This window comes from Ovis canadensis, chromosome 21 (genome assembly GCF_042477335.2).
Source record: "Ovis canadensis isolate MfBH-ARS-UI-01 breed Bighorn chromosome 21, ARS-UI_OviCan_v2, whole genome shotgun sequence".
Classification (NCBI taxonomy): Eukaryota; Metazoa; Chordata; class Mammalia; order Artiodactyla; family Bovidae; genus Ovis; species Ovis canadensis.
Window position 1 is genome coordinate 40,301,769 of NC_091265.1, and position 17,534 is coordinate 40,319,302.

The 17,534-nt window shown below is 35.9% G+C and overlaps 1 protein-coding gene and 1 non-coding gene across 3 annotated transcripts in view; both read right to left on the reverse strand.

Annotated features, from left to right (window-relative positions):
• Window positions 1-17,534, reverse strand: part of PRMT3 (protein arginine methyltransferase 3) — a 135,561-nt gene that overhangs the window by 69,921 nt on the left and 48,106 nt on the right. The gene's annotated exons all lie outside the window — the stretch shown is intronic.
• Window positions 1,540-1,612, reverse strand: TRNAG-UCC (transfer RNA glycine (anticodon UCC)). Its single transcript has one exon. It is a non-coding gene; the product is annotated as a tRNA-Gly (tRNA).

A 17,534-nucleotide genomic window follows, 5' to 3' on the forward strand; every position in this document is an offset into this window, starting at 1 on the left:
CATGGAGTGGCAAAGAGTCAGACATGACTTATCACACACATTTGTATTATATTATACTACGTGTGTAATTAAGGACTCAAGCGTTCTGAAATAAAAAATACCCAGCACATATTAAACAAGACTAGATTTACAACAGGTACCTGATTGATAATATTTCAGAGTGAAAGCTTAGTTGGCAAGTGGCTGTTAGCCAGCATTCACTGTGAAAAATATTACTTTAGAAAATCCATGAATATATGTAGAAACAAACTTAATTATTTGTGAGACAAATTAAAATGTCTAGTTAAGTACATTAGCAGATGAAAAGATTCATATACGGACTGCTCGCAGTTATTGTCCTTTCTCTCAACTTTCCACTTTGCTAAACTTCATTTTACTATAGGCTCCCTACATGACAGAATGGGCTTTAATTTCCTGGGAATTGTCCTTGGTTCTGAACCAAGTCATTTATTACTGATATCAGAAGGCTTTGCTCCAAATGCCCTGCTTGTCTGCAGTGTGATTCAGACTGTAATTTCACAGGCTGCTGCCTTACCTGTAGGGGTGCCATCTGGAAGAGAATTATACTCTGTACTTTCTCCCATGATGCTCATGGAGCACTCTTCTTCCCAAATTGACATTCATTTTTTAAAATTAAAATTTGCATTTACACTTCAAAAATTAATTACTACAAAAGGAACACACTGGATCAAATCTGGAACTAAAAGAGCCATTAACATTATTCATTGAAATGAATAATGCAACCTTATTTTTAAATGCCTGTTCATGATATCTATTCCTGGAATAGACAAAATTAATGATAAAAAGAAAGTTGTGATACCTTCAGAATAAGGTGCTTCTCCTGACTTTTTTTTTCAGTTCAAATAACTGAATTACTGATACACTCTTAGGCAGAATTAACTAGTTAAAAAAGTGAGGCTAGGGGAAAGCAAAAATAAAACAAAAAGCTAATCTGTAGAAAGTCTAGTGACAAACAGGCAAAAATATGGATTTAAAGATAAAAATAAAAGATTATTTCAAAAACTAAACAAGCCTATAAAATCTAATCCCAAATTCTTTTTCATATTCTTTTCCATTACAGATTATTACAAGATACTGAATATAGCTCCTTGTGTTATGGACTTCCGAGGTCGCTCAGTGGTAAAGAATACTCCTGTCAATGCTGCAGATGCAGGTTCAATCTCTGGGTCTGGAAGACCCCTGGAGGAGAAAATGAACCCATTCCAGGATTCTTGCCTGGAAAATCCCATGGCAGATGAGCCTGGCGGGCTAGTCTATAGGGCTGCAAAAGTCTGACGCCACTGGGCGTGTACATGCACATATCTTGCATTATACAGGAGGTCTCTGTGGTGTATCTATTTTATATACAGCAGTGTGTATATGTCAACCCCTTTCCCGTCTGGTAACCATAAGTTTGTTTTCTATATCTATGAGTCACTTCTGTTTTGTAAATAAGTTCACTTGCCCCATTTCTTTTTATTTTTTTTTAAATATTTTTATTTATTTTTCGGCCTTGCTACGTGGCATATGGGATCTTAGTTCCCTGACCAGGGATTGAACCTGCATCCCCTGCGTTGGAAGCACAGAGTCTTAACCACTTAACCACCAGGGAAGTCCCCGCCCCATTTCTTTTAGACTGCACATATAAATAGTATCATGATGAGCTGTCTTTACCTGACTTACTTCAGTTACTATGATAATCTCTAGGTTCATCCATGCTGCTGCAAATAGCATTATTATTTTATTCTTTTTTATGGCTAATATCCCATTATGTGTATACACACATACACACACACACACACATACACACACACACACAGAATTTTTTCTTTTTCCATTTATCTGTCAATGGACATTTAGGTTGCTTCCATGACTTGGCTATTATAAATAGTGCTGCTATAAACATTGGGGTACATGTATCTTTTCAAATTAGAATTTTCTCCAGATTTATAAGCCCAAGAGTGGCATAGCTGGATTGTATGGTAACCCTATTTTTAGTTTCCTAAGGAATTTTCATACTTTTCTCCATACGGGCTGCACCAATTTCATTCCCACCAACAGTGTAGTAGGGTTCCTTTTTCTCCATACCTTCTCCAGTATTTTTATTGGTAGACTTTCTGATAATGGCCATTCTGATTGGTGTGAGGTGTACTTCTTTGTAGTTATGATTTTCATTTCTCTAATAATTAGTAATACTGAGCATTTTTTCATGTGCCTGCTGGCCACTTGTATGCCTTCTTTGGAGAAAGATATATGTGAATTTCTGAAACAATATTCCCAATTCCCCACAGTGATTGAAAAAAATTGTTAATTATAACTGGATATTCTACTTATAAAAATAAAACAATTACTTGCTAACTCTTTTATTAAAGAGAATTATTGACATATTAAGTTACATTTATATAACAGAGTAGTCATACAATATTATAAGTTATAGATATTTGAGACTACAGGAAAGATGAACTCTATTAACAGCATGGATTCAAGGCTTGAAGAACAAGATCACATTTTGTTTCCTGCAAAAATGCATTTTAGGAGCTACTGATCCTCTGAGTTCAACATATATACCAGAAGAAAAAAAACAGACCATCTAGTTAGATGCATCAGTAAGCTAGTTGTCACCTTGAGAGTCATTTACTAAAGCTATTATAAAGTGAATAAACTGGGAAACAGGAGATAAAACCTATCATCCAGCCAAAGTGAGGAATAGGAAAGGAAATGACCCTAAATAACAAAACAGAGACAACCAAATATATCTGCAGAGTAAATATAAACTTAAAATCTCATCTGCTGCCACCTTGCCCCCTCCCTGCCAACCCAGTTTAGAACCATGGTCAAATACGTCATCTCCCCACCCCAACACCATTTCCAATAATTCTTAACATAAGCTAGTCCTCTTGTTAATTCACCACGCTAATTTACAATGTCCAGGTGGCAGGAAAAACTTTAATCATTTAAAAGTAATTCTGCAAAATACTTTGTTGGTAAGACTGAAAAAACAGGAATTCTCATACTACTGTTGGCAAGAAAGCAGAATGGTAAGATAAGTGCTATGAAGAATTTGGTAAAAATTGTTAATACTGTATATGCATTAAGTCTTTGACCCATCAATCCCACCTCCAGGAACATGAAATAAAATGAATAATGTATAAGAATATGCAATACATTATTATTTGTAATAGCAAAAGAATGACAGACATTTTCATGAATGTTAGTTATTTATATTACATTTATCTAGACAATGGAATATTACCCAGCCATAGAAAAGAATGAGGAGTATTTCTCTACAATGATATAGAATGATGGTCAAGATATAATTTTTAGTTTTTAATTTTACACAAAGCATGGAACAATACACAGAGTATGTTAACTCTGTATAACACAAGGGTAAAAATGTAAATATATACATATCTAATATTTTAAAAATAAGCCAAAAGCTAAAAAGGAAACAAAAATTTATCTATTAACTAAGGGATAGAAGAATGGAATCACTGAACTTTCCTGTAATTAAAACATAAATTTAAACTAAAAAGAGAAAAAAGCAATTCTTCCAAACTGAGGAGAAAGAAAACAAATACATCTGAAGGTATGTCAAGTTGGTTACATAACCAAAGGAAACTCATTACTTCAAATAACTGTGTGTGTATGCTCAGTTGTGTCTGACTCTTTGTGACTCCACGGATTGTACTCGGCCAGGCTCCTCTGTACAAGAAATTTTCCAGGCAAGAATACTGGAGCAGGTTGCCATTTTCTACTCCAGGGATTGAATCCATGTCTCTTGCATCTCCTGCACTGGCAGGCAGATTCTTAACCACTGTATCACCTGGAAAGTCCCCCTCAAGTAACTTTAAAACACAGTATTTAGACTATATATTTCTCATGAGATATATATTCTAGGACAAAAGAAAATATAAGGAAATCATAAGTGAAGTTATAAAACTTAATTTACAAATTTTGTTACTAGTAAAATTCATGTAAAATTTTTGAAACTATTATATAGATATGATAGAACAAATAAGCAATTATTATTCTAAGAATCAAGATTTTTCTACAAAGAGATACAGTATAAAATCAAAGAATTAAAAATTCCATAATCTTAAATTGGAAATATCAGTGTAAACTCATGGCTTTTTTCAATATTAAAAAAATAAAGAGACACACGCACCCCAATGTTTATCGCAGCGCTGTTTTTAATAGCCAGGACATGGAAGCAACCAGGATGTCCATCAGCAGATGAATGGATAAGAAAGCTGTGGTACATTACTCAACCATTAAAAAGAATACATTTGAATCAGTTCTAATGAGATGGATGAAACTGGAGCCGATTATACAGAGTGAAGTAAGCCAGAAAGAAAAACACCAATACAGTATACTAACACAGACATATGGAATTTAGAAAGATGGTAATGATAACCCTGTATGCGAGACAGCAAAAGAGACACAGATGTATAGAACGGACTTTTGGACTCTGAGGGAGAGGGAGAGGGTGGGATGATTTGGGAAAATGGCATTGAAACATGTATACTATCATGTAAGAAACGAATCACCAGTCTATGTTTGATACAGGATACAGGATGCTTGGGGCTGGTGCATGGGGATGATCCAGAGAGATGATATGGGGTGGGAGGTGGGAGTGGGGTTCAGGATTGGTAACTCATGTACACCCGTGGCGGATTCATGTCAATGTATGGCAAAACCAATACAGTATTGTAAAGTAAAATAAAGTAAAAATAAAAATTTAATTTAAAAAAATAGCTATATCTGTCTACTAAGAATAACATACAACCAATGACAGTCCAGTAGTAATGAGCACTCCTAGATCCCAGACTGTGATCTCTAGATACTATTTCCCAGTGAAAGAATCAGGATTCTTTGGTTCCTTCCAAGTTTAGGCAGTATAAAGTGACTGTAAAGAGTTTTATACTATCAGAAAGTATAATCTGAAATACAAACATACATTTTTTCTTTTCATCATTATACTGAGGATAACTAGAAATTGTTAAAGGGATCTAAGAGGTTAATTCAAATGCTTATCATTAGCTAAACATGGGCCAATTCAAAAATCAAAATAATAATTACAATGATTCAAAACACATCAAATATGAGTTCATAATGACACTACAAAAAAAAAACCCTCCAAAAATTCCTTTAGAAAATGCTGAACAATTCATTATTCTAAAAATGTTACATAGAAAATATCCAGCATTTATTGCCCTTTCAACTATAAACTATAGTTCATAACCAAGTATTTGATGAAAGTACTTAGTAACAAAGAACAAATGATAGAATACCACAATTTTGCAATTTCTAATGAAATAATGAATCTAAGAGATCATTTTCAATGAATTCTAAAATCTTTAAGTCAAACACTGATAGGGAAATTTTTTCCTGTTTTGAATTCCAACTAAGATCCTGAGAACAGAAAAAGGGAGGAAAGGAAGGGGAGAGTGTTCCACCATGACAACCCCACTAAAGCCACATGGAGTAGAGTAAAACATTGTGATGGGGAAAGTGGTTACTTCTGAGTACTAAATCCGTGACTAGTTTGTATGATTCAGTTTTAGAAGAACTGAAGAACTAAAACAAACAAATCCAATTTAAAAATGGGCAGAAGACCTGAATAGATATTTTTCCAAATAAGACATACAGATGGCTAACAAGCACATGAAAAGATGTTCAATGTTGCTAATTATTAGAGAAATGCAAATCAAAACCACAATGAAATAAACATCACTCACATCTGTTACAATGGCTATCATCAAAAAGTCTACAAATAACAAATGCTGAAGAGGATGTGAAGAAAAGGGAACCCTTCTACACTGTTGCTGGGAACGTACATTGGTACAGCCATTATACAAAACAGACTGGAGGTTCCTTAAATCACAAACAGAACTATCATAAGACCCAGCAATTCCACTCCTGGGTGTATATCCGGAAAAAAACAGAAACACTAAATGAACAGGATACATATACCCCAATGTTCAGAGCAGCACTATCTGTAATACTTCAGACATAGATTGTGAAGGGCAGGGAAGCCTGGAGTGCTGCAGTGCCTGGGGTTGCAAATATCAGACATGACTTAGAGACTGAACAATAAGACACAGAAGCAATTCAAGTGCCCAGCACTAGATGACTGGCCTAGGAAGATGTGAAACACACACACACGAATATTACTCAGCCATAAAAAATAGTGAAACACTGCCATTTGCAGCAACATGAACAGACCTAGAGAACTTTATGCTTAGTGAAATGTCAGAGAAAGACAAATACTATATAATATCATCTATCCGTGGAACCTAAAAAATAGCACAAATGAATGTATATGCACAACAGAAATAGACTCACAAACTTGCGATCACCAAAGAGAGAAAAAGGAAAAGGGACAAATTAGGGGTACAGACTAACCGATAAAAATTGTGAAGTGTTAGTCACTGTCAAGTCTGACTCTTTGTGACCCCATGGACTGTAGCCCGCCAGGCTCCTCTGTCTACGGAGTCGTCCAGGCAAGAATACTGGAGTGGGTTGCCATTTCCTTCTCCAGGGGATCTTCCTGAACCAGGGATTGAACTCAGGTCTCCTGCATTGGCAGGCAAATTCTCTACCATATGAGCCACCAGATACACAAGCAACAAGGAAATGCTACATATCAGATGAATTATACCCATTATCTTATAATAACCTGTAATGGAATATAATCTGCAAAAATCATGAATCACCATGCTGAAAGTAACACAATATTATAAATAACACACATATTGTAAATAGCACAATATTGTAAATCAAACTATCCTTCAATTAAAAATAAAAATCTAGAAGAGGATATAAAAAACAGATGAGTTTAACAGACTGTGAAAAATAACTTCAGAAAAAACCAGGTGGACTGAAAAATTATCCAGAGTGCAGTTCAGAAAGCCAAAACATTAGAAAATATGAAAGAGGTGAAGGGGCATGGAAAATGGAGAAGTCTAATAAATATACAATGGTAATTTTAGAAAGATTCACTAAAACAAGATACAAAAAACTCACACCATAAAGTTTGATAAATTTGATACACAAAATTAAGAACGTCTATTCATCAAATTACACCAGAAAAAGAGAAAAATGACAAGCCACACACTGCCAACAAATATAATTGATAGAGAATAATGTATCTGTCAAGACAAGCTAGGTTATTCTGCACTAACAAACACTCAAACAACCAACTAAAACCAAAACAGACTTCTTTCCGATATGACAGATTGACAAGAAACATTGCTTATTATAATCACTCAGGGATCAGGGAAGTCACAGGGCCATATCTAACTTCAAAGGAGACAGAAAGAAACATTCTATTATGTGCCTCAAAATAAAGAGAAGCAAAAGACAGAGTAGGCCAAGTAACAGTTTGATAACTGTAATAATAAGAAACTCTTTCAGAAAATAAAAAGACAAAAGTCACAAACAGAATGATAAGCAAAAGAAATGAACAGAAATTTTACAGAAGACAATGCTGAAATGAGCTATAAGCTCATTTAAACCTGTTGTAGTTTTGATTTCCATTTATCTAATAATGAGCAATCTTGAGCATCTTTTCATGTGTTTATCAGCCATCTGTATGTCTTCTTTAGAGAAATGTCTGTTGAGGTCTTCTGCCCATTTTTTGATTGGGTTGTTTGTTTTTCTGATACTGAACTACATGAGCTGCTTATATATTTTGGAGATTAATCCTCTGTCAACTGCTTCACTTGTAATTATATCCTCTCATTCTGAGGGGTGCCCTTTTATCTTGTTTTTTGCCTTCCTTTGCTGCAATTTTTTTTAAGAAGTAAAACTCTGCAGATGACATGATGCTATACAGAGAAAAACCTAAAGATACTGTCAGAAAATTACTAGAGCTAATCAGTGAATACAGTAAAGTCCCAGGATACAAAATCAGTACACAAAAATCCTTTGCATTCCTAGACACTAACAATGAAAAATCAGAAAGAGAAATTAAGGAAATCAACCCACTCACCACTGCAACAACCAAAAAAAGATACCTAGAAGAGCTGGACTATAAAGAAAGCTGAGCGCCGAAGAATTGATGCTTCTGAACTGTGGTGGTGAAGACTCGAGAGTCCCTTGGACAGCAAGGAGATCCTAAAGGAAATCAGTCCTGAATATTCACTGGAAAGACTGATGCTGAAGCTGAAGCTCCAATACTTTGGCCACCTGATGCAAATGACTGACTCCTTGGAAAAGACCCTGATGCTGGGAAAGACTGAAAGTGCAAGAAGGGGATGACAGAGAATGAGATGGTTGGATGGCATCACCAACTTGATGGACATGAGTCTGAGTAAGCTCCGGGAACTGGTGGTGGACAGGGAAGCCCGGACTACTGCAGCCCGTAGGGTCGCAGAGAGTCAGACACAACTGAGTGACTGAACTGAACTGAGGAATAAACCTATCTATGGAGACATAAGAACTGTATACAGAAAACTATAAGACATAAATGAACAGGTAGAGAGACATACGATGTTCTTGGATTGGAAGAATCAATATTGTGAAAATGACTACTACCCAAACCAGTCTACAGATTCAATGCAATCCCTATCAAATTACAATGGCATTTTTTCACAGAGCTAGAACAGAAATTTACCAATTTGTATGGAAATGCAAAAGACCACAAACATCCAGAGCAACCTTGAGAAAGAAGAATCAAGTTGGTTTTCGTGACTTCAGACTATACTACAAAGCTACAGTCATCAGGAGAGTACGGTACTGGCACAAAACAAAATACAGACCAATGGAACAAGATAGAAAGCCCAGAGATAAATTCACATATCTAGGGGCAACCTGTCTTTGACAAAGGAGGATATATTAAGAATATAAGATATATAATGAGAATATGTTAAGACAATGGAAAAAACATAGTCTCTTCAATAAGTACTGCTGGGAAAACTGGACAACTATGTGTAAAAGAATTAAATTAGAACATTTCCTAACACCATACACAAAGATAAACTCAAAATGGATTGAAGACCTAAAGGTAAGACCAGAAACTATAAAACTATTAGAGAGAAACATAAACAGAACACTCTTGGACATAAATCACAACAACATCCTCTATGACCCACCTCCTAAGGTAATGAAAATCATGGCTTCTTTAACTTGTCCCTCGAAGTACTAAGAATAGTGCAAGAGAATGAACTGAAATTCCAAGGAATTAGGGAGTACTTAACTAAAATCAGCTCTGTAAGGGCTCAAAAAAGTATGAAAGGTAGGTGTTTTAAGAGGCTGTGAGAATTTTGTATTTCACTCTACAAAAATGATGATGATGCCCCCCCTTGAAGCTTCATAAAGATATAATTTGTCATTTCTCAATCACATGATTAGGGGTTTTCTAAATCCATGTTGTGAAGCACTGGAGCAAGATTATTTATTATAAACTGGTGGAATTTATATGATTACTCATGGCATGTGAATCAAATATCTGTCCCAGGATAATCCTTAAGTAGAACCACTTCATATTAATTATTATAATAATTATGACTAAGCCAACTCAGTTACATGAAACAGAGCTTGTAATGAACACCCATCTGCTTGCAAATGCAAACTGTTAAATTTTAGGAGCTTACTTTCATTCCCTGGCAAAGGTAAACAGTATTATTGAAAAAAAAAATTTTTTTTAATTGTTATACAATTTTAGAGTTTGAAATCAAAATTAACAAAAACTTCCTGTTCTCTGTCTTATACTGAAAAATTTTTGTAAGGACAGTTGATTCATACTCCTGAGTAACTTATGCCCTTTACCTTCATAATTAAAATAATTTACAACTTATTGAGCAAAATGATTTTTTTTTAAAGTAATGCATACAGGACTTAAGCACAAGTAGAATGCAACATGGCACAGGGAATTATGGAGAGCCAAAAACAAATAAACCCAATCCAATCAATCATATATGAGCACAGAATCTCTTGGTAACTGCCACTTCCACAACTTTGATGAAAGAGATACAAAAACATCTAAAATATATTTCAAAAGCAAAAACTTTATCCACAATACATAAGTGTTTCAATATAAACACTTTGTTTAAAGGACTAAATATTTTCACTTACATTTGGTCTCAAGCCCCAAAGGGTTAAATTTCTCCTATAGCTTTTAAGATTATAAAACAGCCTCCTCTCTAGAGTAACAAATAAAATGGCTGCAGAGTGTGATCTAAATTTTAATCTAAACAAATATGAAATAAAGGAGAGGCTGGGGAGCGATTAAGAATGCAAGAACACAGGTAAAGATTATAAAACTGGCCTAGTCTTAATTATATTTTTACTGTTTTCATTTTATTCTTAATTCAGAATAAAGAAAAAAATTTAAGGAAAAAAAATACTTACAAACCACAATTTCTGATTCAGTATTCAAGTACTGTAACTATTTCCGTTAATATTTAAAATACTAAAAAAAAAAGCCTATTGAATGTATATTTTGTACTTTACCTGAAATAATCATGTAATATTAGTATGCTGCTGCTAAGTCGCTTCAGTCGTGTCCGACTCTGTGCGATCCCATAGACCGCAGACCCCAGGCTCCCCCGTCCCTGGGATTCTCCAGGCAAGAACACTGGAGTGGGTTGCCATTTCCTTCTCCAATGCATGAAAAGTGAAAAGGGAAAGGGAAGTCGCTCAGTCGTGTCCGACTCTTCGCGACCCCATGGACTGCAGCCTTCCAGGCTCCTCCACCCATGGGATTTTCCAGGCAAGAGCTTCTAATTTATTTACAGAGCAGCAAACTGATAATTATTCTTGAAATATACATATAGCACATTTTAATATGAAGAAAAATATAAAAAATCCCAACCCCAATAATCCACATTCATCAGCTGATGTTTGTATTTCTTTGCATTCATTATAGGCAGAGTCAATTAGTAAATACTAGCCATGGAAATAGAGGGTCTTCTGCTTTTACAAAGGGCTCAAAAGCCAAGAGAGAAGCACCAAGTATGTTCTTCCCTCAAGTATTAATATTCCTGATTTCACATATATTATCATTTCCAGCTTTTATTAACTGAATAATCTACTCAAGCAGCTCATTCTTTAGTTACAGAGTCCTTAAAAGTTTGTACAACTTTCAAAATGAAGTCTTAAGAGTAATCGACAGATTTCACCTCAGGAATTCATCTATGAACTGAAGATGGGGTCTGCAGATGAGAGACTCTTCACGTACCTGGAGTCCCTCCGTGTGTCTTTGACAAGTAATCCTGTGAGGTAATTCGTCTATATGAACATGAGGGCATGTACTGAATTAAACAGATGTCATGATTTGTCACTTTTATACTTCATGGTGCCTGTGAATAAATAGCTGGTCTACCTCAACAGCTTCTCAAGGTAACAACTGAATACCTAATATTTATATTCATATGGAAATATAGTTTCAATAAACTTTTTGTGTTTATTACTGAGAAATATATAGCTTGCTGACTTTTAAAAAAATCACGCCTTTTTTCCCTTAGAATTTTAAAAAACTTAAGTTATTTTTCAAAAGAGAATTAATCATAATCAGAAACTATTGATTTAATGTGGTTGAGTTTCACACTGAATTTTGGCATTGTATATATACTGGCTCATTTCTGTTTGACATAGCAAGAAATGCCAATAATTTTTTTTTCTTTTATTGGAAGGGATATCTTTATAGGAGCCCGTAGGTTAGTGTTGTCAGGTTTAGCAAATAAAAATATAAGATGCCTAGCAAAATCTGGATTTTAGACATACCTACAGTACGAAATTATTTGTTTTTTTCCAGAAATCCAGATTTCACTAGGTGCCCTGTATCTAGCCATACTACAGTAGGTGCCTTGATAAACCAATTTTTAGACTTTTTAGCCCAGCATAGTCCTGAAAAATTTTAAATAGGGGTTGTTATAAATTGATCAGTCATAGAATTTCCAAGCTGTAAGAGTCTAAGGTAGGTTAGTTTTGATTTATTTGTATAATAAATGAATGCTTATTTCTATGTAAATACAAAAATATATTCTAGCCTTCTCTCTATATGCATATTTATGTATACGTGTATGTGTGTATAAAATGTAGATAAAGGGCCAGAGGGCCAGAGTGACAAACTATGGTCGGAGGTTAATGATACGTAAAAGAATTTTTTTGATATTCTGATATTCTGGATATTTCTTAATTTTGGCTACAGTAAGATAAAAATCCTTGACAGTATAATTTTTAAAATAAAAAGACCCTACCTGCTGAGAGACATGAGAGTGAGGTTTAACTAAGGAGTACGAAGGTGAAGGGTGAAGGTGAAGTTGCTCAGTCCTGTCCGACTCTTTGTAACACCGTGGACTGTAACCTACTAGGCTTCTCCATCCATGGGATTCTCCAGGCAAGAATACTGGAGTGGATTGCCATTTCCTTCTCCAGGGGATCTTCCCAACCCAGGGATCGAACTCGGGTCTCCCGCATTGGAGGCATATGAAGAGTGAGCAAAGAATCTCTATTATTTCAACTTTATCTTTCCATATTTTACCATTTTAGTCTGTTCTCTAGGGTGTAAGGAGAAGGAAATGGCAACCCACTCCAGTACTCTTGCCTGGAGAATCCTGTGGACAGAGGAGCCTGGTGGGCTCCATGGAGTCGCACAGGGTTGGACATGACTGAAGCGACTTAGCATAGCATATTATGTGCCAGAATGTTTTATGAAATTTCCATGTATTAATTCATTTAATCCTCACAAAATCCCTATAAAGTAAGTACAATTGCTGTCTTCATTTTAGAGAGAAGGAAACTGAGGCACAGACAGGTTCAGTAATATACCCAAGGTAACGAACCAAGATGCAGCAAAAGAGCACCAAGAATTCAGGTGTCTGACTCTAGAGCAATAAATATTCTTAACTCTGTTTCATCTGTGCCTTCCTCTGATGTATAGAAAATTATAAATAAGATTGTCTCTGTGGCCAGTGAATTTCTGTCTGGAAAAGTTCTCTTATATACTCTCTCATCATTTACTCATACTGATCCCTTTGACAAATTCTGACCATATCAAGTAAATCCTGGTTCCCAATCTCAGAGAATGGAGAAAGGTTTATGAACAATTAATACTAATATACTGTGAAAGTATATAATAGAAGCTTAAACTAAATTGCAAAGAAAGGGGGAAAGAGATTTATGTGATCAAGGTGCAAAAAGGGAAAGCTGCACAGGTGAGGTGATGTCTGAAATGAGTCGTGCAGAAATTGTGGCAAGTTGCCAGACAGGGAAGGTAGAACACATCAAATGAAATAAGTCAATCTGCTAACACAGATTTCTCTCATCATCAGTATATCCCATTAAAAGACAGATTATTTGTCAAAAATATAAATAACAACATGATTTTAGAAAGAGAAATAAAGGACATTAAAACAACAGTAGTCTCTGTAATCAAAAGAACATATTTTACAATTAATTTTATGCAACAATTTACCTTATTTTTTATTTTGAAGCATTTATTGGCTTCCCAATGGTAAAGAACATGCCTGCCAATGCAGGACACATGGGCATGGCAACCCACTCCAGTATTCTTGCCTGGAGAATCCCATGGACAGAGGAGCCTGGCAGGCTGCAGTCCAAAGGGGTGCACAGGGTCAGACACGACTGAAGTGATTAAGCAAGCATTTGTTTGTTTAATTATTATCATACTGATTGATTTTAAAAAATACCAGAAGTCGGGCAATGAAAAGATGACTTTTTCTCTGATGGAACAACAAAAAAATAAAAAAAATAAGGGGAAAGATTGACCAGAGAATATAGAGTTGAAAGTTACATCTTACATTCCTTATCTTGAACCATTGGACATTAGATTATGTCTACTTTTAAGTAAACATACTAGACATAGACAATTTTATTTTGCTTAAAATTTTCAGAGTAATATACATAAAAGAGAAAAAAAAGAAGACTAAAAAAATCCTTAAATTCAGGTCATAAGCATATTTCTTATCAAGGACTGGAAAGGCAAAAATGTACCTATACAATTAAAAATTTGTGTTGTGAATCAATCTCTTATACTTTCCCTAACACTAAGATTAATTTAGCTTATCTAACTTACTAAACTACTTACATAATTATTATTACATCATTTAAGGTAAGAAGAGAAATCAGGAAAGGCCACCTAATCTTCATGGCAGTTGGCTGACATGGCATGGCTTCACTGCCAGACTAAACTAAAAACAACAAAAACATTTCAACAGTTGAAAATGTAACCTATGACACGCTTCACGGCCCAGATTCTACAGTGTTGACAAACCAAATGACAAGTCATGTTTCTAAGTGATGAAGTCTAAAGTGATAAAATCCTGAAAAGCTATTTACCAACAATAAAGAGTATTAAATGTGAAGGAAAGGTACCCCATTATTGTGGGTGTGGGCGGTACATGCATGCACACTACACAGACACGGGTGCTGGTAAAATGGGATGGGAATGCTGAGAAAATTTTAGGTCATTTCTGTGAAAAGCAAGCCTAGACAGAAAAATCACAAAGGAAATTTGAATGTATACAGTACGTGATCGTGACAATGTAACTTAAAAGTTCACCTAATGTATAATTTTGCTGATGGTCCTGATGACAGAAAATAACATGTCCAAACAAGATTCATCTCTGGCAATTCTATTATGCAGTGCCACGATCTTATCTATGTAAACATTTGTAAGGAGAACATGCTGAACACCTAGATGGCAAACAACAACATCAAATCAGTCTATCTGGGCTTACTGGCTCACAGGACAAGAATCAAGTATGCTTACTTTGAACAGCATTATTAGGCCATCAGAAATGACAGGTCATAAAGAATGGCTCTATTGGTACAACAAAATGTAAAATATGAGAACAGATATTCATAGGCATGCATAGTAACATCTATAGAAATTAAACTTTCTATTTAACCGATAAGAATTTTATCTATTTAGAAATTTCATTCAATAAAAATAAAAATGTAAAAATTAAAGAGAGGCCTAAATATGGAAATTCGTAAATCTAAGAGGCAAGTTTATTAAATGACACGCTAACAACAATGATTTGGATTTTAAAAACACATTCTTATCTGAGAACATCTCGCAAAATAAAAGCAAAGTTCATGAACATCTGCAGACAAAAAAGATATCTAAATTAAGCCATGACACAGTTAGTGGACCATAGCCGAAGCAAACAGATGTACATCTCTACAATATATGACGCCTACATTGCTATATTGGATTACAAGTTCATTAAACATCTGTGTCCAATTCTTCAAGGTACATTCCTTTTTTTTTTTTTTTGGTTCTTTCTGGTTCAAAACACTTTAAAAAAGAAAAAAAAACACTATGCCATAGTTTAAATTTGAATTATTCTAATTTTTGCATCCCTACTGCTGTATGTAAAAAAAAAAAAAAAAACAAACAGAAACTTCCAAAGACAGGATTCTATGCAAGGTATTTTAATTCTAAAATGCTGGTTCAAGAAAACGTGGCTTTAAAAATCACTGTTTAAACAACTTGGGTTTAAGTAGGACTATCTGAAAAAATGTTGGCTGTATTTTAGGAAGCATACTTGCTTCCTGTTTAGTTACGTAATTAGAATTTTCCAGCATCCAGGCCCAGAAATTCTAATATGTGTACCAAAGTTAGGAGAGGATCTAGAATATATTATAAATGATATTGCCAAGCCACAAAGATGACTCTATAACTGCTCTAAGTTACAGTGTCAAATGCTCCCTCTAATGTGTTTAACAAATCTGCTAGACACCAACCTCACTGATGCATACAAGGAAAGGCTGACAGCAAGATAATGCAAACTCTAAAATTACACCTTTGTGCGGAGAAAAAGAAATTTCTTAGCCATCACATGCTGGACACATGTATTTTTTTCCCTTTCTGAAGGGTTTCTGAAAACATCTCGGTTGCAAAGAATGCACCCTTTTCATCTCGGGTTCCAGTGACTCTATTGCTTATGTGACTGCCTTCCTGATAGAGGCAGAGATCATTCCTGACCAAACCCCCAAAATAAAAAAGTACTGGAACAAGAGCCCAGGGTCAGGGTCACACAGTGGATGCGGGAATTATGAGAGGTTTGTCAGGTAGGAACTAGAGCCACAAAAGAAACAATTTCTGCCAGCAACACCACCAGAGGCAAAAAAAAAAGAAAATGCCCTGGCTTCTCCTTTCATAAATCTCCCATTCAGTTCAGTTCAGTTACTCAGTCATGTCCGACTCTTTGTGACCCCATGAATCGCAGCACACCAGGCCTCCCTGTCCATCACCAACTCCTGGAGTTCACTCAGACTCACGTCCATTGAGTCAGTGATGCCATCCAGCCATCTCATCCTCTGTCGTCCCCTTCTCCTCCTGTCCCCAATCTCTGCTTTTTAATAATGCTATCTAGGTTGGTCATAACTTTCCTTTCAAAGGAGGAAGCGTCTTTTAATTTCATGGCTGCAGCCACCATCTGCAGGGATTTTGGAGCCCCCCAAAATAAAGTCTGACACTGTTTCTACTGTTTCCCCATCTATTTCCCATGAAGTGATGGGACCGGATGCCATGATCTTTGTTTTCTGAATGTTGAGCTTTAAGCCAACTTTTTCACTCTCCACTTTTACTTTCATCAAGAGGCTTTTTAGTTCCTCTTCACTTTCTGCCATAAGGGTAGTGTCATCTGCATATCTGAGGTTATTGATATTTCTTCCATTAGATTTCCCAAGCCCAACTGAAGTTGGCTGTCACAGGAGCCGAAGAAAAGCCACCTGCAGTGTTAGCCCATCTCCATCAGACAGCAGAAAACAGAAGGGTGTAAAATGAGTCTTAGGGAAACAAGCCCAAGACCAGCACAGCTTTCAATAAAGCTCACATCATAATCGTGACAATCTCATAAATTCACTCAACCTAGTCAGGTTTTTGTTATTATACCAATCATGGGGTCGCTAAGAGTGAGACACGACTGAGCGACTTCACTTTCACTTTTCACTTTCCTGCATTGGAGAAGGAAATGGCAACCCACTCCAGTGTTCTTGCCTGGAGAATCCCAGGGATGGAGGAGCCTGGTGAGCTGCCATCTATGGGGTCACACAGAGTTAGACACGACTGAAGCGACTTAGCAGCAGCAGCAACTGGCTCTAAGATTTCAATTTCATATTAATACTTCTCTTGAGAGTCCCTTGGACTGCAAGATCAAACCAGTCCAACCTAAAGGAAATCAGTCCTGAATATTCATTGGAAGGACTGATGATGAAGCTGAAACTCATATACTTTGGCCACCTGATGTGAAGAGCAGACTCACTGGGAAAGACTCTGACATTGGGAAAGACTGAGGGCAGGAGAAGGGGAGGACAGAGGATGAGATGGTTGGATGGCATCACCAACTCAATGGGTATGAGTTTGAGCAAACTCCCGCAGACAGCGAAGGAGGGAAGCCTGGTGTGCTGCAGTCCATGGGGTTGCAAAAAGTCAGACATGACTGAGCGACTAAATGACAATTAATACTTCTAGACAGTGTTTCAAGTTTCAAAGTTCCTGAAACATCAATATCCAGAAGGATAATTCTGGTAGCCTGGTCAAGAACTATCAGCTGGTT